Source organism: Schistocerca nitens, chromosome 6, assembly GCF_023898315.1.
Source record: "Schistocerca nitens isolate TAMUIC-IGC-003100 chromosome 6, iqSchNite1.1, whole genome shotgun sequence".
Classification (NCBI taxonomy): domain Eukaryota; kingdom Metazoa; phylum Arthropoda; class Insecta; order Orthoptera; family Acrididae; genus Schistocerca; species Schistocerca nitens.
Genome location: NC_064619.1, coordinates 407,912,919 through 407,936,817, shown reverse-complemented (window position 1 = coordinate 407,936,817; position 23,899 = coordinate 407,912,919).

Sequence of the window (23,899 nt, the reverse complement as noted above, 5' to 3'; positions counted from 1 at the left end):
ACTACTGTAAGCTACACCCCTTTGAATCTGCTCACTGTATCCATCTCTTGGTCCCCCTCTACAACTTTTACCCTCCACGCTTCCCTCCAATACTAAACTGGCGATCCCTTGATGCCTCAGAACGTGACCTACCAACCGATCCCTTCTAGTGAGGTTGTACCGTGAATTTCTCTTCTCCCCAATTCTATTCAGTACCTTCTCATTACTTATGTGATCTAACCATCTAATCTTCAAGATTCTTCTGTAGCACCACATTTCGAAAGCTTCTATTCTCTTCTTGTCTGAACTGTTTATAGTCCATGTTTCACTTCCACATATGGCTACACTCCATACAAACACTTCCAGGAAGGACTTCCTGACACCTATACTCAATGTTAACAAATTTCTCTTCTTCAGAAAATCTTTTCTTGCCATTGCCAGTCTACATTTTATATCGTCCCTACTTCGACCATCCTCAGTTATTTTGCTTCCCAAATAGCAAAAGTCATTTACTACCTTAAGTTTCTCATTTCCTAATCTAATGCCCTCAGCACATTCCATAACCCAGTTTCTGTTTTGTTGGTATTCATCGTATATGCTCCTTTCAAGGTATTTCCCATTCCGTTCAACTGCTCTTGCAAGCCCTTTGCTCGTCTCTGACAGAATTACAATGCCATCGGCAAACATCAAAGTTTTTATTTCTTTTCCCTGGACTTTTGTTCCTGCTCTACATTTTTCTTTTGTTTCCTTTGCTGCTTGCTCAGTATACAGACCGAATAACATTGGGGATGGGCTTCAACTCTGTCTCACTCCCTTCTCAAACACTGCTTCACTTTCGTGCCCCTCGACTCTTAAACTGCCATCTGGTCATCATCATCACCATCATCATCATCATTTAAGACTGATTATGCCTTTCAGCGTTCAGTCTGAAGCATAGCCCCCTTATAAAATCCCTCCATGATCCCCTATTCAGTGCTAACATTGGTGCCTTTTCTGGTGTTAAACCTATTACTTCAAAATCATTCTTAACCGAATCCAGGTACCTTCTCCTTGGTCTGCCCCGACTCCTACCCTCTACTGCTGAACCCATGAGTCTCTTGGGTAACCTTGCTTCTCCCATGCGTGTAACATGACCCCACCATCTAAGCCTGTTCGCCCTGACTGCTACATCTATAGAGTTCATTCCCAGTTTTTCTTTGATTTCCTCATTGTGGACACCCTCCTGCCATTGTTCCCATCTACTAGTACCTGCAATCATCCTAGCTACTTTCATATCCGTAACCTCAACCTTATTGATAAGGTAACCTGAATCCACCCAGCTTTCGCTCCCATACAACAAAGTTGGTCGAAAGATTGAACGGTGCACAGATAACTTAGTCTTGGTACTGACTTCCTTCTTGCAGAAGAGAGTAGATCGTAGCTGAGCGCTCACTGCATTAGCTTTGCTACACCTCGCTTCCAGTTCTTTCACTATGTTGCCATCCTGTGAGAATATGCATCCTAAGTACTCAAAACCGTCCACCTGTTCTAACTTTGTTCCTCCTATTTGGCACTCAATCCGTTTATATTTCTTTCCCACTGACATTACTTTCGTTTTGGAGATGCTAATCTTCATACCATAGTCCTTACATTTCTGATCTAGCTCTGAAATATTACTTTGCAAACTTTCAATCGAATCTGCCATCACAACTAAGTCATCCGCATATGCAAGACTGCTTATTTTGTGTTCACATATCTTAATCTCACCCAGCCAGTCTATTGTTTTCAACATATGATCCATAAATAATACGAATAATAGTGGAGACAGGTTGCAGCCTTGTCTTACCCCTGAAACTACTCTTAACCATGAACTCAATTTACCGTCAACTCTAACTGCTGCCTGACTATCCATGTAAAGGCCTTTAATTGCTTGCAAAAGTTTGCCTCCTATTCCATAATCTCGTAGAACAGACAATAACTTCTTCCTAGGAACCAGGTCATATGCCTTTTCTAGATCTATGAAGCATAGATACAATTCCCTGTTCCACTCATAACACTTCTCCATTATTTGCCGTAAGCTAAAGATCTGGTCCTGACAACCTCTAAGAGGCCTAAACCCACACTGATTTTCATCCAATTGGTCCTCAACTAATACTCGCACTTTCCTTTCAACAATACCTGAGAAGATTTTACCCACAACGCTGATTAAAGAGATACCTCTGTAGTTGTTACAATCTTTTCTGTTTCAATGTTTAAAGATTGGTGTGATTACTGCTTTTGTCCAGTCTGATGGAACCTGTCCCGACTCCCAGGCCATTTCAATTATCCTGTATAGCCATTTAAGACCTGACATTCCACTGTATTTGATGAGTTCCGACTTAATTTCATCCACCCCAGCTGCTTTATTGCACTGCAATCTATTGACCATTTTCTCCACTTCCTTAAAAGTGATCCTATTTCCATCATCATTCCTATCCCATTCTACCTAGAAATCTGAAACATTACTGATCGTATTTTCACCTACATTGAGCAACTCTTCAAAATATTCCCTCCATCTGCCCAAAGCATCCACAGGATTCACCAGCAGTTTTCCTGACCTGTCCAAAATACTAGTCATTTCCTTCTTACCTCCCTTTCGAAGACTGCTAATTACACTCCAGAATGGTTTTCCAGCAGCTTGACCCATGGTCTCCAACCTGTTTCCAAAGTTTTCTCAAGATTTCTTCTTGGATGCTGCAATTATCTGTTTGGCTTTGTTTCTTTCCTCGACATAACTTTCTCTGTCTACCTGAGTTCTAGTATGTAGCCATTTTTGATACGCCTTCGTTTTCCTTTTACAGGCTGCCTTGACTGTGTCATTCCACCAAGCTGTTTGCTTCATCCTACTTTTACACACTGCTGTTCCAAGACATTCTTTAGCCACTTCTAGTACTGTGTCCTTGTACCTTGTCCATTCCTTTTCCAATGACTGTAATTGACTACATTCAACTAACTGGTACCTTTCTGAGATCGCTGTTATGTACTTGTGCCTGATTTCCTTATCCTGAAGTTTCTCCACTCTTATCCTCCTACATATGGACCTGACCTCCTGCACTTTCGGCCTCTCAATCCCAATTTCATTGCAGATTAAATAATGATCAGTGTCATCAAAGAATCCCCTGAATACACGTGTGTCCCTCACAGCCTTCCTGAATTCCTGATCTGTTATTATATAGTCAATGACAGATCTGGTTCCCCTGCCTTCCCAAGTACACCGGCGAATGTTCTTATGTTTAAAAAAGGAGTTTGTGATTACTAAGCCCATACTGGCACAGAAATCCAAGAGTTGTTTCCCGTTCCTGTTGGCCTCCATATCCTCTCCAAATTTACCCATAACCTTTTCATACCCTTCTGTTCGCTTTCCAATCCTGGCATTAAAATCACCCATGAGCAGAACACTGTCCTTGTCCTTTACTCTAACAACTACATCACTGAGTGCCTCATAAAAACTATCCATCTTATCTTGATCTGTCCCTTCACAATGCGAATATACTGACACAATCCTAATTTTCTTGCTAGACACTGTCAAATCTATCCACATCAGTCGTTCGTTTACATACCTTATTGCAATTACGCTGGGTTCCATTTCTTTCCTGATGTAAAGCCCTACACCCCATTGTGCTATTCCTGCTTTGACTCCTGATGGGTAGACCTTGTATTCTCCCACTTCCTCTTCTTTCTCACCCCTTACCCGAATGTCACTAACAGCTAAAACGTCCAGCCCCATCTTACTTGCAGCCTCTGCCAGCTCTACCTTCTTCCCAGAGTAGCCGCCATTGATATTAATAGCTCCCCATCTCATTACCATTTGTTTGCCAAGTCGTATCTTAGGAGTCCCTGGTTTGTCAGTTAGAGGTGGGACTCCGTCACCTCCAAAGGTCCGAGGCATTTTGCTCTGATTGTTGCGAACATCATATTGAAAGTACCAGGGAAGCAGGTTGCTAGCCTTACTTGCCCCGAGTCCCATTGGGTTTTACCCCTAACGGTTTAGGGACTAACCGGTGGATTTGGTAGTCTTTGCCGTATGAGCACAAAGGTGACCACGACTCAGAATATGTCCGAGATGCCCAGGCTTCTTCCAAAGTAACTGGTATCCCGACTGTCGGGACCACTTACTTGGCCACTCATACGTTGCCCGTGGTTCATGAACTAGGACATGTCTACAGGAACCCACACCATGAACCACCACTGCCATCTGGTTTCTGTACAAATTGTAAATAGCCTTTCGCTCCCTGTATTTTACCCCTGACACCTTTAGAATTTGAAAGAGAGTATTCCAGTCAACATTGTCAAAAGCTTTCTCTAAGTCTACAAATGCTATAAACGTAAGTTTGCCTTTTCTTAACATATCTTCTGTGAGAAATCGTAGGGTCAGTATTATCTCGCGTGTTTCTTCACTTCTCCGGAATCCAACTGATCTTACCCAAGGTTGGCTTCTACCAGATTTTCCATTCTTCTGTAAAGGAATCCCACAGGATGGCTCCACTTATTAATATGACGTAACACCTCCTCTGACCAGAATTCATGCACTGGTACTGTTGGGTAGGCTGTCATAAAGCCGTTTCGTCCTCCTGAAGCAAGCTGGCCCACAACTGTTGTTTCTGCTTGATATTCTGTATACTGGCACTAGGACGCAGTTGACACCCGAGCTGGTTCATGTGTTCTGTCAGGGACAGATCCGGATAACAGATCTGGCCATGAGAGTACCTCACCATCACTCAGGCAGTTCATACAGACACGTACCACACGAGAACGAGCATTGTCCTGTTGAAAAATGGTATCACGATACTGTGGTATGAGAGGTAAAGGGATACAGGGCGGGCGTGGCTTACCGTTGAGTCGTCTGAGTTTCCTCAGTCCCCTTTCTTTATAGAATTTCTTTCGTTTAAATCGATATTTTAAAAAGTAGAAATCTTATGAAAGGTACCAGCAGTCTGTGGTTCAAATCATACCTTTCTAGACACTCATTCACATTCGATTGCTGAAAGTGGAAAATGAAAGGCACAGCTATCATAGCTGCGTGCAGACAAGTGCAGAGATTTCCATACGCTCTGTCGTTTCTACTGTGAAAACTGTGCAACATGTCTCCCCCTCGACTTCAACGCTCTTGTCTGAACAACATGACAGAAACATCCGCTCCCATCAGAGCAAAATCATTTCCGTAGTACTCCATCGTTGAGACACTTGCTCGAAGTCCTTTACAGTAGCAGGTACCTGGGTCTGGAATAACCTCCTGCATTGTATTAGAGAACTGAATAACATCTCCGTCTTTAGAAGACAGTTAATTACATATCAAACAAAGCAAAATAATTATTAGCATTGTCGAAAGGCAGTTAATTACATATGTTCTAAAACAAGACAATGATTACCATTGAATATTTGCATGTGGGAATATTCAGCTGCCAAATAATTGTAAATTCATGGTGAAACCTTCAGTTGTGATTTATTTTGCACAGTGCGTATACGGACAATGATAATAGTTAGTGACCATTACCAAGCGTTTATGCCGGCTAAGCTTGATAATGGCCATTGACCGAAACTAGTAGTGAACTGTGCAAAATAAATGACAGCTGAGGGTTTTTCCATGAATTTTAACTATTATCATTGTCCGTATACGCACTCGGTACCCTTGTACATCGCTCATTACAACAAAATCTTCCTCATTTCCCATTATTCTTAGCCGATGCAGTATCTTTAAATTTCCTAGGACTCAATATATAAGAAAACATCTACGAGGTGGGAAAATAAAGTAATGAGACTGACGTAAAAAAAAGTTGCTTACCGTATCAGTCAACTATAGTGTTGTCTCCTTCAAAGTAGTTCCCTTCTGAGTGCACACACTTTTTCCAGCGCTTCTGCCATTGATGGTAACATTTCTGGACTCATCTTCTGTAATATCCTCCAAGACCCTCGTCACAGCTTTTTGGACATCTTGTGTTGTTTGAAAATGGTGTCCCTTTCACTCTTGGAAACAGAAAAAAGTCGCACGGAACGATATCTAGTGAATAAGGTGGCTGTGGTAGTACTGAAATTAGTTTTGTGGTTAAAAATTCCTGTACTGGCAGAGGACTATGGTATGGCGCATTATCGGGATGCAGAATCCAATTATCAGCAATGTTGGCACCAATACGAAGAACTCTTTTACGAAGTATTTCTAAAATTGCTTTGTAGTAATATTGGTTACCTGTTTGTCCAGGAGGCACCCACTCTTTATGAACAATTCCGCTGTAATCAAAGAAGCACACAAACATGCATTTCACTTTTGACTTTGACATAAGAGCTTTTTTTGGTCTGGGTGATCCCTTTGAGCATCATTTCGAACTTTGGCGTTTTGTCTCTGGATCGTACTGAAAGAAAAACAACTTTCATCACCAGTGATAACACGGCTCAACAATTCTGGATTGATTTCCGTTTGCTCTAACAGATCGGCTGCCACATTTTTCCGTGTTTCTCGCTGTTGTGGTATTACATTTATGGGGACCATTTTTGCACAAATCTTTCTCGTACCAAGATCTTCAGTTATTATTAGACGAGTAGTTTCTCGATTGATGTTCAGTTCTTCTGCAATCATTTTCACGGATAGGCTTCGATCAGATCGTACGAGTTCACGCACCCTGGCCAAGTTGACATCCGTCCGTGAGGTTGATGGTCGTCCACTGCGGTCTTCATCTTCAACATTCGTTGTGCCTTCACTAAACATTTTTTGCCAACGAAAAACTTGAGCTCTTGACATAACCTCCTATCCAAAAGCCATCTGAAGCTTACTGTAAGTTGTCGTCGCGTTTTCACCCAATTTAACGCAAGAGGAAATGGCATACTGGTGTGCAATATTATGCGGTTCCATTTCCGTGACGAGAGACACAAACACATGTTAACTTATTGCAGCACAACTCACGACTGAGCAGTTGCATGGATTTGCAACTAGGACTAGAAGCAGCTTATAGACCAAGGTCATAGATATTGTGCCTACACAAGCCTGCAGGGTTGCCACATCTTGCAAAGAAAATCAGTCTCATTACTTTATTGTCGCACCTCGTATTTTGTACAGCTATAAATTCTTCTTATATCTGACACTATCATTATTGTTATTATTATCACCATTATTGTCATTATTTATATTATTGGTGTTATCATTTTTAGTGGCAGCAGGTGCGGTAGTGCAAATAATGCCAGTATTAACTTTATTAGTTCATATTCAGTATGATTCGTTCACACTACTGCTTCAGACACTCAAACCTTTTTAATACTAGTTGACATATTAAAAGCGTTATTTATTAGGTAAATATGATTTAAAAAAGGGACTGTATTTGTGAAACCCTGGTCCAACATAAGTGAGAGCTTGATGACCCTAACCAGATCAAGTTAAACAAATGAATAAATAAAGTGGTAATTCTATTATTGTATGACCGGTAGTTCACTTCTATCTTGTCTTCTGGCTTTTTCACTGGAGAGCTTATTCCGTAAGTGTCTGTGCCGCGCGGGATTAGCCGAGCGGTCTGGGGGTGCTGCAGTCAAGGACTGTGCGGCTGGTCCCGGCGGAGGTTCGATTCCTCCCTCGGGCATGGGTGTGTGTGTTTGTCCTTAGGATAATTTAGGTTAAGTAGTGTGTAAGCTTAGGGGCTGATGACCTTAGTAGTTAAGTCCCATAAGATTTCACACACATTTGAACATCGCAAGTGTCTGTCGCTGTACGTGTTTGTTTCCGCTCGCTTTAAACAAGACTAAACTTTTGTATGACCTATACTGCTGTTATCATTTATAGAGTACTTTCCTTTCCTCGAATTTCGACAAGTATATGTATTCGTTCAGTTGTTTTCAGAATATTCAACGTCTGAAACAGCGTAGTCGGCAGCGAATTTATGGGAGACTTAATGACCAAATACGTACTGCATTCAGTCATTAATTTGTCCTTGAACAAAATAGAAAGCGACCCTGAGATATATTACCCATCATTTAAAGTATCTTCCAGTATTTCTTGTGCAAGCTATGCTGAAAGTTATTCAGTCATTAATCTCCAGTCAATGACGTTGTCGATCTTCAATACTAGTCAGACACAGTCGCAGGTTCGAATCCTGCCTCGGGCATGGATTTGTGTGATGTCCTTAGGTTAGTTAGGTTTAAGTAGTTCTAAGTTCTAGGGGACTGATGACCACAGATGTTGAGTCCCATAGTGCTCAGAGCCATTTGAAGACAAAGTCCCAGTTGTACAATTTTTAATCGATGGTGGTTGACCCGTGTTGCGGCTCACGTTGGTGCCGTTGGTAGGTTGGGATCGTGTAATAGGGAGAGGGGCGTCTCGTTTTCTTCTGGTGTTTACTGGTGCCACTACGTTTGCTAGCGTTGTCTGTCCACGAGTGTCAGCAGCAGCAGTTATGGATATCTAGTACGGTGGTACTATCTTTGGAGGACATCCACTGTTTTCCGGGCTGGGGTGTGTCGGGTGGTTCGGTTGGAACGGAGCAGCAGTAAGGTCCGGCACTGCGGGGAAATGCTGGGACTGCTGGCGGCACGCAGGCATTGCCGGATCAAGGGGCTGTAGTGGCGAGGGCCACAACCTCATTGTCCACCGGACCCAGGAAGTTTGAGTTGAGTGAACATTAAACCAGTAGTGAAACCTCCACTTTTGAGATCACGCTGTTTGTTCGCACGTTCCTGCTCGCAGGGTCGCTGAGACGAAGAACAACGAGTGGAGTTTTTGGAGTTGGCGAAATTAGTTAGCCATCCTCCACTTCTTATGATTTATCATTGAATTCCTTGTGTTATTATTGGTGAAGTTCAACCAGCGGTATTTTCTGCCTAGTGGCCGCTAACGCCCCAGTTACCTACCCTGGCGGTTACGGGTTTTCGCGGCGGTATACCTTTCCTTGCCTTGCTGTTGCTGTCCGGTAAGGCGTGTAGTTCGACAGCCTCCTTGATTGTGGTTTGGATATTTTGTTTCTTTTGGACTACTTTGGTCGTAGTGGCTCCTTCTACTTCTGGATGTTCTAAACACCGCATTCTGAAGACGCAGTGCTGTCTACTGGTTCCTCCTTGCCTGCGTTATTCCATCGTTGTATTAGTTATCAGATGTTAGGTAGATTTTTCAAGAGCGTTGGTCCGTGTTTAAACTGTCACTAGTTTGAATTTCCATCTGGTTAAGTGAATACAACTCTTGGCTGCCTGTCTCATCGTTTACGAAGTTGAGCGACTTTCCCAGGTCGATCCTTGGAGCATTGTCTGAGGACCACTCCTCTCTTGATTTGGTCAGATTGTGATGATTATTTTAAAAAAAAATAATTTTGAATTGTTACTGTTTGGGCCTTCAGCCGACAAAGATTTCGAATTTCTTGTTAATAAGACCTTCAGCTGTGAGTGTAACTTGTCTTAAGAAATTTTAATTAGACAAAATATCTTAACACTGAAATGTTGATGATTGTTCTTTAAATATCTCTCGAAGAAGTTTAATTGCTTCTCAAAAATTGGCTTTTCAGGCCTTCAGCCGTGCAAGTGTTTTTTGAGTTATTACTATTGGGGCCTTTCAGCCGACAAATAATTTGAATTTCTTGTCAATAAGGCCTTCAGCCATAAACCCAATCTTAAGAATTCTTAATTAGATATTGTCTCTTAATAGTCAAATTCTGATGATTGTCTCCTTTTTTAAAAAAAAATATTTTAGTATCTCTTGGAGAAGTTTAACTGGTTCTTAAGAATTTGCTATCCAGACCTTCAGCCGTCAAATTGTTTTCTTAGTTATTACTACTGGGGCCTTCAGCCGACAAATAGTTTGAATTTCTGGTCAATAAGGCCTTCAGCCGTGAGTGCAACTTGCTTAAAAATTTTTAATTAGACATTGTGTCTTAACAGTCAAATTTGATAATTGTTCCTTATCGTCGACTTCATTTGCAGTTGTTTCCAAATAAAGTGTACGTGATTTTTTAAAAAAAAAAAAAAAACTGAGCAACCAACGCCGCGGGGGGTAGCCGTGCCGTCTAAGGCGTCTTTCGTCACGGTTCGCGCGGCTCCCCCCGTCGGAGGTTCGAGTCCTCCCTCGGGGCATGGGTGTGTGTGTGTGTGCTGTCCATAGTGTAAGTTAGTTTAAGTTAGATTAAGTAGTGCGTAAGCCTAGGGACCGATGACCTCAGCAGTTTGCTCCCATAGTCTTTACCATAAATTTACAATTCGAGCAACCGTCGGTAACTGATTACGGCGCCGTCCACACCGAATCCTGCCTTTCCCTAAGTACGGGATGGCGGTAGAAAAAAGGTCTAGTATTCTCATACAGCACTCTGTAATAAACATACGTGCTTTCTTTTCGAAGCACGAACTGCCTGCGATAGCAGTATCACTTACTTCTCGTGGCAATTGTTGTCTGTGTCTGTTACATGCATGACACTTAATTTAATTAATTCAATTGGCTCGACTCTCTAAAAACTTTCACTACTTCAGAGAAAGCGGAGGCAGAAACACTTCAAAAATCAACGGTGACGTGCAGTCATACCTGACGGCTCCCCGCACGGTACACCAGGAGTAATACCGCTTTGCCTCTCCAAAACAATGGAAGCATAAACCACTTCACAATTCGAAGCCATACTCGACAACTGGTCACCTGGGGTAGCACAGAACCGCGAATCATCGCTGACACAACGTGATACCATTCGTCAGCAGCCCATGCTGCACCACGCTAAACGCAGCCTACGCATGGGACACTAATTCCCTTGACCCACTGTGCTAGTCTGCAACCAATGGTAAGGAATGACACAGAATGTTGCAGAGAATCCATTGTTTTCGGATGACAGGTTTGTCATTCCCAGACTTTGTCGACGCGAACCTTGACTACGAATATGCTTGCCCTCAGTCCAACACTGGGCCTCTGCCACATCGGAATGTCCGAAAAATCTAGTTATTTCACGATTCGACCAGCCGGCTAAGTGTTGAACCACAATGAAGTCCCTTTCAGACTTTATCAGAGGGCTGTCTCTGACGAATACGTGGCATACCCATGTCTTCCACAGTGCGCACTCAACAACTGACTCTTGTTCACGCCCCTTGTATACCCTACGAAGCCTGAGAATAACTCTTAACAAGAAAGACACTAACGCACTATGGTGGCCGATCTGTCATAGAGAACTGAATTTCTAATCATTTAAATACCCTTCAAGGGTGTGTACACGTACGATGTTCTACTGATATCCGACCTTGACATCTAGTTGCTTTTCCTTTTTCGTCAGGAAGTTTGTGGTAAAGTAGGGGAGAACCCACAAGTAACCGCTATTTCTGGGAGGATAAAATGATTAATATTTAATTTCCTGTCGACGCCGGGGTCATTGGAGATGGAGCACGAGGTCGAATTGGAGAAGGAAAAGAAATGTATAAGATCGTGTCCTTCTCAAACGATCTGTGCCGGCATTGAATTATACAGTACAGTGAAAACAACTGGAAACCTAACTTTATGTGGCGGGACATATATTGGAACGATTATCTTCTCGAATGCGAGTCCAGAGTGTCGATCGCTGTGCCACCTCGCTCCCTATTCGTCCTGAGTGAGAGAATCTACTGGAGACCACTTTTTCTGTCTAGCTTTAGAAGTAAAATTGCTATTCCTTTACTTACCAAGTCATCCTTAAAATTGCTTGAGTTATGCAGTTATTTGCTTTATTCCCCTCTGTCTGCATTTCCATACAGAAAATTTCGTCGGAAATTATTATTTTCGTGGGACACATTTCCGATCGTTAAGATGTATGCTTTTTCAGCTTTCACATAGTGTAAGCCACACGCAAGACGTTTGTTAGGCATAGAGAACCACTAAGTCAGTCTGTGAAGCACGATTTAGGAGCTCAGTTGGTAGCGCAATGCCTACATAACAGAGATAGTGTCTTTAGTTATTTGATTTCGAATTATCTTCCTTTGTTCAGATCGGCTAGCTTAATTGAGACGCTCCCTTTGTATGTATGATTCCTGCTGTCATTTTTCAAGTTCATCGTAGTTGACACAATATTTATTTTTGATTCATGTAACCTGACAAGACTAGGGCCGCCACACCTTTCTTATATCTAACGACGCATTACACACTCTCTGGATTTCATGAACAGGATGGGCAAAAATAAGACTGGCCCGGAAAATACAGTCTAAAAAGAACCACGAAGTATTTATTCGAATGTGCCGTACATTTACAGATAGACAAATCATTCCAGTTTCAGAAAAAAACTGGATGATTTATTCAAGAGAAGGAGCTTTACAAACTGGGCAAGTCATTACCGACTTCTTTCCGATAAAGGCAGGTGTTGTCCAACACCTGTTGGAAAAAAAAAATTGTGCCAAGCCCTATCACGGAGCAGTGCTGTTAGTGGGAGCAAAATGGCCTGTGAAGAGCGCCTGCACTCTGTTCCTGAGGCTGACTGACTCAAGGACCTGAATGTTTAATACAATTTCGTTCGGTTGGTTAACAGCTCTTACGGAAGTAGCAGGTAAGTCTTGAGCCTCTCTGGAGCGGAGGTGTCAGTTATCCTCCGGCATCAACGAAATCACCAATATGGGGAAGTGGAAAACGTCTCGTTGCTCCTAGTTGACAAGATGTAGAAAGCACAATGATTATAAAGCTAGCAGCATATGCACTTGATAGAGTCATACGAGGTATGTGAACAAATATACGAGTATAGCCGTATGATTTCCAAATTTAGTGTCCTAGACCTCAATGTTTAAGCCTAACGTAAGCGAAGAACACGTAATGCCTAAGTCTAGTGATACAGGTCTTAGCTGTATAGCGTATGTAAACTAATCTGTAATATTTTACACCTAATAATCACTCCTTCATTATTATGTGTTAACCTGTAGGTTATATGGATTTTTGGCTTTGTACTAAGTTAATATGTCCCACTGGAGAGGTTAACATGTAATAATAATTTTTTAGAGAGCAAATAAACAAAAAATTCACTGAAGGTAGCACAAAACGTGTTGAAACACGTACGGGTAATAAGAAAACTATAAAACGATGTCTTGCATAAGGAATTCCTCTGCAGTACAGTTTGCTTTTACTTATTGTTTGTTTTTCCACGTTGTCATAACTTTATGAAAACTGTACTCTCAAACACACACTGTTTCAGTTTTTACGAAATGTTTAAGTATTTCTCTGTCTCGTTTTGTTTTTCTGGACGGGTGTTTCGAACCTTGTTTTCCCACCAGGCTTTGCATATTGTGTCCGTCCATATGCGTCTCTCTCTCTCTCTTTGTGTGTGTGTGTGTGTGTGTGTGCAAGGATCCATGGTTCGGTCTCCGGTGTGTCACAGTTTATTATTGTCAGTTCCCCTGCCGCCGTGACGTGACATTACACGAGCGATGAGAGCGTAGTGGTCACATGGTTTTCTTCGAGTACAGATTGTCAAAAATTTTAGAGTCAACGCCCGTGCCGAGGTTGACAGAACGGTTCCCTTCAGATCATCGAAGTCATCAAGCACCGTCGGGCGTGGCCAGTACTTGGATGCATGACCGTCCTGGTACGCAGCGTGCTACCTTTGCGGCAAAAGGGACAGGAGGGTTGGTGGCGTAAAGTCGCTGATCACCATGTGAGACGTGTATATTTCTATTGTCTATTGCCAAACCACAATTTATGAAAGATATTTATATTTTATTAATAGGATTAAGTAGGAATAATTAATATTTGTCATGTTGGAAATAATTGTGGTAGCAGGGAATGTCTGCACCAAAGTATTGTTGGCAAGAGAGATCGCAAATTGATATAATTTAAAAAAGGGCGGGAGACACCGCGTATGGATACATTTTAAGAAAAGCGCGGGAAAGACCGCGCATTGATACATTTTGTAATGGCAGCATGGATTGTCTGCACCAGAAAGCATTGTTGGCAGGAGAGACCGCACTTTAGCGTTCGTAGAAGTTAGTAGTAAGCGAGATGTGAAGCGAGTCGGTAGCAGGTCTGAAGCGAGAGATTGAGAGGAGCAGTGTGCCTGCCAGCCACCAGCTATGATTTACAAGAGATTATAAACGGTTATATAGAGACATCAACTAACTATTATCATAAGAGGAACTAATATTATTGAATTATTTTCTTTGCGAAAGTCAACACTACTGAAAAAGTAAGTCCCATTTGACCGTTTGTAAAATCGTTTCATTACCAACAGTAAATACACTCCTGGAAATGGAAAAAAGAACACATTGACACCGGTGTGTCAGACCCACCATACTTGCTCCGGACACTGCGAGAGGGCTGTACAAGCAATGATCACACGCACGGCACAGCGGACACACCAGGAACCGCGGTGTTGGCCGTCGAATGGCGCTAGCTGCGCAGCATTTGTGCACCGCCGCCGTCAGTGTCAGCCAGTTTGCCGTGGCATACGGAGCTCCATCGCAGTCTTTAACACTGGTAGCATGCCGCGACAGCGTGGACGTGAACCGTATGTGCAGTTGACGGACTTTGAGCGAGGGCGTATAGTGGGCATGCGGGAGGCCGGGTGGACGTACCGCCGAAATGCTCAACACGTGGGGTGTGAGGTCTCCACAGTACATCGATGTTGTCGCCAGTGGTCGGCGGAAGGTGCACGTGCCCGTCGACCTGGGACCGGACCGCAGCGACGCACGGATGCACGCCACGACCGTAGGATCCTACGCAGTGCCGTAGGGGACCGCACCGCCACTTCCCAGCAAATTAGGGACACTGTTGCTCCTGGGGTATCGGCGAGGACCATTCGCAACCGTCTCCATGAAGCTGGGCTACGGTCCCGCACACCGTTAGGCCGTCTTCCGCTCACGCCCCAACATCGTGCAGCCCGCCTCCAGTGGTGTCGCGACAGGCGTGAATGGAGGGACGAATGGAGACGTGTCGTCTTCAGCGATGAGAGTCGCTTCTGCCTTGGTGCCAATGATGGTCGTATGCGTGTTTGGCGCCGTGCAGGTGAGCGCCACAATCAGGACTGCATACGACCGAGGCACACAGGGCCAACACCCGGCATCATGGTGTGGGGAGCGATCTCCTACACTGGCCGTACACCACTGGTGATCGTCGAGGGGACACTGAATAGTGCACGGTACATCCAAACCGTCATCGAACCCATCGTTCTACCATTCCTAGACCGGCAAGGGAACTTGCTGTTCCAACAGGACAATGCACGTCCGCATGTATCCCGTGCCACCCAACGTGCTCTAGAAGGTGTAAGTCAACTACCCTGGCCAGCAAGATCTCCGGATCTGTCCCCCATTGAGCATGTTTGGGACTGGATGAAGCGTCGTCTCACGCGGTCTGCACGTCCAGCACGAACGCTGGTCCAACTGAGGCGCCAGGTGGAAATGGCATGGCAAGCCGTTCCACAGGACTACATCCAGCATCTCTACGATCGTCTCCATGGGAGAATAGCAGCCTGCATTGCTGCGAAAGGTGGATATACACTGTACTAGTGCCGACATTGTGCATGCTCTGTTGCCTGTGTCTATGTGCCTGTGGTTCTGTCAGTGTGATCATGTGATGTATCTGACCCCAGGAATGTGTCAATAAAGTTTCCCCTTCCTGGGACAATGAATTCACGGTGTTCTTATTTCAATTTCCAGGAGTATATTTGAAGCGTTTTCAGAATATAATTAATTTTTGCCAGCAATGTTGCATTACTGATTATAATCCATCCCAAAAACCATCAACGTAAAACTTTGCAAAAATTTTATTGTTGTCGAGAAAAAGTGTAACTATGAATTACGTAACTTCAGTCAAATTAATTAAAGAATAACGTCAGCTTTGCAATTAAAGAATAACGTCAGCTTTGGTAATAAATACAGCTACTTATTATGACAGCCCACTAGCAATTAATGGAGTATAGTAAACCAGAGTAAGTATATTCATGTCGCAGTTCGATGTAGCAGTCAGATGGCGACCCAGTAACAGTAAAAAAGGCAAGGAACAGTTTTGGGTTATTGCAGATAACGACTGAGGACCACAACGACGACACATTCTATGTTTCGTCGAAATAATCAGAAAATCACTTTTAATAAGCAGCAATTAAATTTGTATGCGAAGATTGAGAAAGAGAATAAATTTCAAAGGGAAGATTTCATTTGTTATTATTAAGCAAGAGATAGAAATCCTAAGGAGAGGTTTCATAGGCTATTGTAGAAAGGAAGGTTGCGTGAAAAAAAAAGAGATATAGAGGAGACGGGAAGCTTTCAATCAGGCTTTGCGCCAGTGTCTTGGATTAAATTCCAAACCTCTCCGCACTGTCGCGTGAAGTGAGGGCATAGGGACGTAGGCTTGGTTAGTCGCTTGGTGGTCGCCGAGAGGAGTAGGCTATGAACCGGTAATGGATTTCACCCTCTCCCTTTTCTCATCATCTCCAACACAAACACAGCACTACACGACACACAAACCATTACTGTCCTCCACACTTGACAGAGGCACTTCCATACACAGCTCTCACACTTCGCGAAGGATAGGTGCTAGCAGGCGCGGAGAAGGAGAGGCTGAATCTGCCGTTCGGGTTCTCCCAGCCGCTCATACGACACGCCTTTACTTGACATTTTGAATCAGTATTGAATATTAATGAGTCACAAAATTTGTCGACTATTAAATTAAGTAGTCAACAAATTTTATGACTGTCAGTGGTCTCTGAGAAACCTTTTGACAGGTTGTCTAAATTCATCCGACATGGTTTCCCAAAATTACGACTTTTTTCTTCCAAGGTTTCCGGTTTAAGTTACCCGAGGATTTCGTTACACTTTCGCATGGGTGTAGGAAACTTCTCTGTATCTATTGTCTGGTCATGTTATTCGACAAGGACCCCAAACAATGCGGTCATCTTGTATGTGACTACCCTTGCAGATGCATTTCTCTTTTAGAACGCTTCAAATAAATTTTAGGGCCTCATGCTTCAATCAGTAAAAACGGATCCCTTACTGCATCGCTTGGGTGTCCCTCCGTCTGTCTGGCAGTCTGTTAAAGACACTTTTTCTCGGGAATAGGCAGATGTATCAAGTTGAAATTTATCACACATACTGGGGTCACAGAAAAAATTGAAGCTTCTAAGTTAATACAGTCAAAACATCTGGCTATTTATGTCATGCACTTTAACGCTCGAAAACTCGCCCATCAAAACCTATGGGATACTTCCCGTTGATCTACAATGACGAAATTTGGCAAGGAGTAAGGTATCGCCGTACAAGTAATGGCAAAAACGAGAAAAATTTTTAATTTGTAATATATCACGCGTAACATATATTTCTTTTGACACTTGTATCAGATGTCAGATATTGTACCCGTGGTCTTTGATTCATAATCAAAACCTCTTCGGTCCCGGGTTCGATCCCCGCCACTGCCTAAATTTTGATAAATAATCAGCATTGGCGGCCGAAGACTTCCGGCATAAGAAGTCAGCCTCATTCTGCCAACGGCCTTGTCAAAGAGGGCGGAGGGGCGGATAGAGGTTCAGGGCACTCTCTTGTCCTAGGGGTGGGAAATTGCCCCTATAGGCGGAAGAATCAGCAATGATCAACGACATGAGGATGCAGAAGGCAATGGAAACCACTGCATTAAAGACACGTAACATGTATCCACAGGACATGTGGCCTGTAACTGAAGAAGTATCATGATGATCTCTCCATTGGCAAAAGATTCCGGAATAGTCCCCCACTCGAATCTCCGGGAGGGGACTGCCAAGGGGGAGGTTACCATGAGAAAAAGATTGAATAATCAACGAAAGGATAACGTTCTACGAGTCGGGGCGTGGAATGTCAGTAGCTTGAACGTGGTAGGGAAACTAGAAAATCTGAAAAGCTCAATCTAGATATAGTAGGGGTCAGTGAAGTGAAGTGGAAGGAAGACAAGGATTTCTGGTCAGATGAATATCGGGTAATATCAACAGCAGTAGAAAATGGTATAACAGGTGTAGGATTCGTTATGAATAGGAAGGTAGGGCAGAGGGTGTGTTACTGTGAACAGTTCAGTGACCGGGTTGTTCTAATCCGAATCGACAGCAGACCAACACCGACAACGATAGTTCAGGTATACATGCCGACGTCGCAAGCTGGAGATGAACAGATAGAGAAAGTGTATGAGGATATTGAAAGGGTAATGCAGTGTGTAAAGGGGAACGTAAATCTAATAGTCATGGGCGACTGGAATGCAGTTGTAGGGGAAGGAGTAGAAGAAAAGGTTACAGGAGAATATGGGCTTGGGGCAAGGAATGAAAGAGGGGACAGAATAATTGAGTTCTGTAACAAGTTTCAGCTAGTAATAGCGAATACCCTGTTCAAGAATCACAAGAGGAGGAGGTATACTTGGAAAAGGCCGGGAGATACGGGAAGATTTCAATTAGATTACATCATGGTGAGACAGAGATTCCAAAATCAGATACTGGATTTTAAGGCGTACCCAGGAGCAGATATAGATTCAGATCACAATATAGTAGTGATGAAGAGTAGGCTGAAGTTCAAGACATTAGTCAGGAAGAATCAATACGCAAAGAAGTGGGATACGGAAGTACTAAGGAATGACGAGATACGTTTGAAGTTCTCTAACGCTATAGATACAGCAATAAGGAATAGCGCAGTAGGAAGTACAGTTGAAGAGGAATGGACATCTCTAAAAAGGGCCATCACAGAAGTTGGGAAGGAAAACATAGGTACAAAGAAGGCAGCTGCGAAGAAACCATGGGTAACAGAAGAAATACTTCAGTTGATTGATGAAAGGAGGAAGTACAAACATGTTCCGCGAAAATCAGGGATACAGAAATACAAGTCGCTGAGGAATGAAATAAATAGTAAGTGCAGGGAAGCTAAGACGAAATGGCTGCAGGAAAAGTGTGAAGACATCGAAAAAGATATGATTGTCGGAAGGACAGACTCAGCATACAGGAGGAGTCAAAACAACCTTTGGTGACATTAAAAGCAACGGTGGTAACATTAAGAGTGCAACGGGAATTCCACTGTTAAATGCAGAGGAGAGAGCAGATAGGTGGAAAGAATACATTGAAACCCCTATGAGGGTGAAGATTTGGCGGATGTGATAGAAGAAGAAACAGGAGTCGATTTAGAAGAGATAGGGGATCCAGTATTAGAATCGGAATTTAAAAGAGCTCTGGAGGACTTACGGTCAAATAAGGCAGAAGGGATAGATAACATTCCATCAGAATTTCTAAAATCATTGGGGGAAGTGGCAACAAAACAACTATTCACGTTGGTGTGTAGAATATATGAGTCTGGCGACATACCATCTGACTTTCGGAAAAGCATCATCCACACAATTCCGAAGACGGCAAGAGCTGACAAGTGCAAGAATTATCGCACAATCAGCTTAACAGCTCATGCATCGAAGCTGCTTACAAGAATAATATACAGAAGAATGGAAAAGAAAATTGAAAATGCGCTAAATGACGATCAGTTTGGCTTTAGGAAAAGTAAAGGGACGAGAGAGGCAATTCTGACGTTACGGCTAATAATGGAAGCAAGGCTAAAGAAAAATCAAGACACGTTCATAGGATTTGTGGAGCTGGAAAAAGCGTTCGACAATATAAAATGGTGCAAGCTGTTCGAGATTTTGAAAAAAGTAGGGGTAAGCTATAGGGAGAGACGGGTCATATACAATATGTACAACAACCAAGAGGGAATAATAAGAGTGGACGATCAAGAACGAAGTGCTCGTATTAAGAACGGTGTAAGACAAGGCTGCAGCCTTTCGCCCCTACTCTTCAATCTGTACATCGAGGAAGGAATGATGGAAATAAAAGAAAGGTTCAGGAGTGGAATTAAAATACAAGGTGAAAGGATATCAATGATACGATTCGCTGATGACATTGCTATCCTGAGTGAAAGTGAAGAAGAATTAAATGATCTGCTGAACGGAATGAACAGTCTAATGAGTACACAGTATGGTTTGAGAGTAAATCGGAGAAAGACGAAGGTAATCAGAAGTAGTAGAAATGAGAACAGCGAGAAACTTAACATCAGGATTGTTGGTCACGACGTCAATGAAGTTAAAGAATTCTGCTACCTAGGCAGTAAAATAACCAATGACGGACGGAGCAAGGAGGACATCAAAAGCAGACATGTTATGGCAAAAAAGGCATTTCTGGCCAAGAAAAGTCTACTAATACCAAATACCGGCCTTAATTTGAGGAAGAAATTTCTGAGGATGTACGTCTGGAGTACAGCATTGTATGGTAGTGAAACATGGACTGTGGGAAAACCGGAACAGAAGAGAATCGAAGCATTTGAGATGTGGTGCTATAGACGAATGTTGAAAATTAGGCGGAATGAGGAGGTTCTACGCAGAATCGGAGAGGAAAGGAGTATGTGGAAAACACTGATAAGGAGAAGGGACAGGATGATAGGACATCTGCTAAGACATCAGGGAATGACTTCCATGGTACTAGAGGGAGCTGTAGAGGGCAAAAACTGTAGAGGAAGACAGAGATTGGAATACGTCAAGCAAATAATTGAGGACGTAGGTTGCAAGTGATACTTTGAGATGAAGAGGTTAGCACAGGAAAGGAATTCGTGGCGGGCCGCATCAAACCAGTCAGTAGACTGATGACCAAAAAAAATAAAAATAAAAAAAAATAAGATGTCAAACTTGAAATTATAACAATCAGCAGTCCTGAGTTCAGTGTGAGTGGGTCGCAATGGTAAAAGTCGAATGTCAAGCAAGGAATGACTTTATTGCTTATATGATGCGTTTGGTCCACATATATTTTGAAACGCCGCTTCTACGTGCAGTAATCGCTCCTGGATATATGTTAATAGATAAATTTCTATACGAGTCATATGATCAATAAAGTCATTCGTTGCGTGATGTTCTACTTTCACCATTGCGACACTGTCAGCTTGAATGAAGAACTAGTGATTATTACCCGAATGGTTACCTGCCTCCCGCACTACTTTATGTCACATTTATATTACTGAAATTAAAATATTGTCGAATATCTTGGTATCCCTGGGACCGATATCTTGCCGGTCTCATTGTCGATAGCAGGCAAAAATGGTCGCAATTCTCGATTCCCGGAACGGATGAATTGCCTATACACATAATTAGGTTTATACAGAGCCCACATTGTGCGAATCCTTCTAGCATCCGGTCAATTTTTCCGTGCATCTGCCTTAATAATAATTTTACGTGATCGTCGCATTTGTTATCGCTTCTCAATGTAACCGCTACATACACGATGTCACGCGCTCAGGACGGTTATCATTACTCTGTCGAGTGCTTTCTATTTGCTATGGGCGTCCAAATTTAAAGAGTCCTGGTCCGCTTCTTCTCCAACATCCTAGATAGTGGATCACTGCACAACTAGCTAAAGAGAACAAAAATAGTGGCATATTTGAGGCCAAATAAACCAGCTGACCACCCTCAAAGTTGCAGCCCAGTTTCCCTTTTGAGCTCCACTTATAAACTATTGGAGAGGTTCATTTATAAAAGAATCAGCAGCTTCGTTCTAGAACATATCCCAGCTGACCAAGCGGGTTTCGGGCCATAGAGAAGTTGCTACGACCAGGTACTGGCCCTAGCAACGTTCATAGAGGCTGATTTCCAAGAAAACATAAAGACATCTGTCGCGTTCGTAGACACAGTCTGGAGAAAGGGGATGATATACAAATTACTAAAAACAATCCGATGCCGAAAAACTGCAACTCTTATCAACTCCTTGATAAACAATACATATTTCCGTGTTTACTTGGGAGAAAATGTGAGCAAGGGGAAGAAATTAAGTAATGGCCTACCACAGGGCTATGTCTTAGCCCCCCTCCCCTCCTATTGTTCAACCTATATATCTCCAATCTCCCCAATGCTAGATCAACAAAATTCTGCTATGCGGACGATATCGCTCTTGCTTGTAGAACCATCTCGGAAAAGCGGAGACAATTCTCACAGAAGAACTAGCCGTTATGAGCTCCTATTTTAAAAGTGGCGACTTAAGCCAGTTACAAGCACAACTGAAGTATGTAAATTCTATTTGAACAACAAACAAGCTAACACGATGCTCAGAGTGAAACTTCACGGAAACACTCTTTGCCATCACAAGCACCCTAAGTACCTTGGTGTCATCGTTGACCTCATCCTTTCATACAGAAAACATCTTGAAAATACCGCTGTCAAGATAAAAACACTGTGTGGAATGACTTGGGGAGCATCAGCAGATATCTTACGCAGATCATCCATTGCGCCTGTCTTCTCAGCAGCCGAGTACTGTGCCCCGGTGCGGCTAAACAGCAGCAACACCAACTTGATCGACGTCCAGCTGAACCACACTAAGCGGTTAAAAGCTGGGACAATCCTACCAACGCCGATTTATTGGCTTCCTCTGCTGAGCAACATCTATCCACCCACAGTCCGTAGAAGCGAGTCCCTGCTTAGGGAATACCGCAAGCTACAGGAGAACCTGGAATTACCCGTACAGGAAGATATATCAAATCTACGACGAAATAGACTCCGTTCAAGAAACCCGTCATTACGGCAAGCAGAACGGCAATGCCGGGGTGAGAGATGTATGATATCAGAACTTTCAACTTATTGAAAATCCTGAAGAGCGTGAATGGTTCCGAAAGCACAGAACTCGACAGGAAACTACGGGTCAAATTGAACATAGCTCGCACTGGGAATGGACAATGCACAGAATCTCTTTACAAATGGGGTGCTGCAGAGCCTCTGGCTTGTGACTCTGGAGCCCCTAACCAGACAATCATGAACATTAGAGAAGAATGCTCCTTGCGTTTCTATTACAGGAGTTGGAGCGACATGAAAGCTGATGATACAGCTCTTATATGGATTAGGAACTGCCGCATCCTGGCACAGCCTCACTATACCACAATGAAGTAAGTGTGAACTGCGTAACGCAATCGGGACGTTAACGACAATGGGTTGGTTATAAATTGCTGTCAACCTTTATATCGGAAATGAGAAGGAGAGAATCTCCTTGGTTTGAAGCAAATAAGTTTCCTCAAAATAGGTTACAGAATTGCAATAGGCAGAAAAGATTGGTTAGTTTCTATCAAGTTTATTCTCACATATACTTATGTGAGACGTTGGACCATAAACCCGTTAGTAAGATTCCGTCTATTTATTCGGACTTGCTACTTCAAAGCTTATTTACATATAAGAAACAAGTACAAAGCAACCACTTGTTCTTGGTTAGCACTGAAATCTCTCTAAGTAATTGAGACAAAGCTGACAGCCTCTGTTCAACACTATTCCAATGAAACCCTAAAAATTCTACTTGACCTGCAGTTCCTGAGTGTCCACCAGAGTCTATCACCGTATTCTCGTAGTTTAAGTCTTTATCAGCCATATCGGCTGCTATGGGTCTACTCGGCCCCGCTGGCATCTCGCTGCAGAATCTTCAAACTGCCGGCACTGGCTCTGAATCTGCATCTGAATCTCTGCTTCTAGCAATTCCAGCCGAGCGGTCTAAGGCGCTGCAGTCATAGACTGTGCGGCTGGTCCCGGCGGAGGTTCGAGTCCTCCCTCGGGCATGGGTGTGTCTGTTAGGATAATTTAAGTGAAGTAGTGTGTAAGCTTAGGGACTGATGACCTTAGCAGTCAAGTCCCATAAGATTTCACACACATTTGAATTTTTTTCTAGCAATTCCGCTACCTGACCTTTTATTTCGTTTCTCATGTACTTGGGTGCACACGAGTTAATTTGTTTGACACGACCCTTTCATTTCTAAGTGATCGGATTGCACAAGAATGCCTATGGTTCCACATGACACTCTCGTTGCTAATTGGTCGGCTTGCGCAAGAATGCCTTCGGTTCCACACGACACTTTCGTTTCTAGCTGCACACAACTTAATTTGGTTCCACACGAGTCTTTTCCACACGTGACTGACACTCTCTCTTGCTGTATTATCGCCCTGGTGTTTGTGTCTTCCATTGCGCAAGTTGGATTCATGCTGCTTCCTCTGGCAGGAAGTCAAACACTAAGTTATTTGATCAACAAG